Source organism: Podarcis pityusensis (genome assembly GCF_964106645.2).
Source record: "Podarcis pityusensis genome assembly, chromosome: 16".
NCBI classification, from domain to species: domain Eukaryota; kingdom Metazoa; phylum Chordata; class Lepidosauria; order Squamata; family Lacertidae; genus Podarcis; species Podarcis pityusensis.
The window spans coordinates 26,035,400-26,037,130 of record NC_138041.1 but is presented as its reverse complement, the minus strand read 5'-3'; positions in this window follow the sequence as shown (position 1 = coordinate 26,037,130).

Sequence of the window (1,731 nt, the reverse complement as noted above, 5' to 3'; positions counted from 1 at the left end):
GTAGCTATGGGAGCGAGGGGGCGGGGCCAGGAAGACGCCGTTGACGGAGGTGGAGGAGGGCGGAGCCAAAGGAGGCACGTTGGTGGGAGGTAGGGATGGTGAGTGGGGCGAAGAACGCCGCGCGCACGCGCACTCCGGAAGGAAGCTCCTCGGACCTCGGAGGGGCTGTTGCGGTTTTGGAAGGGAGTCGCGGCGCGAAGCGGTTTGGGGCACATCTGGACAGGGCAGGCAGGCAAATAAATCTCCGTAAGACGGATTTTAGGCAGCGAAACCGAAACGTTGCAGGAATATCTTCCTCCGCAGCTGAATTCTTCATAGGGAAAGATAGCCGCGCGTAGAGGACAGTCCTCTGTTCTGTAAGGCTGTCGGGTCCCAGTTTGACTTATTATATTTTTCTCTGCGCTGGAACTCGCCTAGCCAGGTGGGCGGAGTATATATAAGACAACTATTATTATTATTATTATTATTATTATTATTATTATTATTATTATTACCAGCTTTTTTTCTTTTGCTATGGGAAGACGGATTAGGTGTCTTCCCCACTAGGATGAGATCTATTTCATTGTTTGTGAGTCATTGTTTCTACGTTTGCGTCCACACATGCAAATCATCACGTGCAAGCTTCATGCACATTTTTGTGTCCTTTTCCGCCCGGCTACACTGCCTGGCAAGGCAACGCGGCACAGCTCAGACAAGGCCAGAGTGGCTTGGAGGGCTGCAAACTCCGGCCAGGCAGGCTGTTTCTGGGCCACCACCAAGAACCCACCGACAGTCATCTACGGCTGCTCATAGCAGCAGCAGATTTCTCCATGTGGTATAATGGCTGAAGTAACAAAACTCTGCATGCTATGATACCAGCACTGGCTTTCAGTAACTGCTGACTGGGCACTCCCCTCTCACCAGGACATGGTAGCCAGGGGTGTTTTGGGTTGTTGTTGTTTTTTTAAAAAAATAAATGTTTCACCTTCCATCTTTTGCTTTTTCTCTTCTTAAAAAATGAAGCTAGAAATAAAATTATGGTGCTGGTGAAGCCCACTTTAAATCAAGCTCTATTATGTGACTATTCCACTCTAGTGCATAACAAAATAAATATTTCCGAAGAGGGGATGATGAATCACAAATTGATCATACCCAGGGCCTTGGCACAAGAGAGAGAATTGGACAAGGCCCAGCCACTGGGCCAATTCAAGATTTAAGGGACAGATAGGAATGGACTTCTCTGCTTTTCCTGTGCTTGGGGGGTGCTGTCTAGTTATTTCCCAATCTAAGGTGACACAACAGAATTCAGCCAGCTGCGGCTTTATTATCACAAACCCTCTAGAAAATAAATTTCCCCTTTTTAAAAATTGGACCCACTATTTACTAAATGTATGCTTGCACCCATTAACAAAACGGGATTTGATGTGGAGGAATAGGACTCCCAACTCACACATGAGCCACTCAGTATCAGGAAAGTTTAAATGCACAAGCCACTAGAATAGAGAGAAATGAGATGCCACCACCCATAATGATGAGCAACAGGGCAGTTTTCAGCAGAGGCAGGAGCAGAGTTGCTCGGATGCTGTAATAATTCTGAGTTGTGGTGATGCGGTTTTAAAAATTAAGTCTCTTTGCCAGCCTGCAATAGCTGCTGCAGTGCGGTTTAAGCCTCTGGCTCCATACAGCTGAGAGCTATGAACATTTTCTCTGACATAAATATGTCCCTCATTTATTTATTTGTTCGTAAGAAAA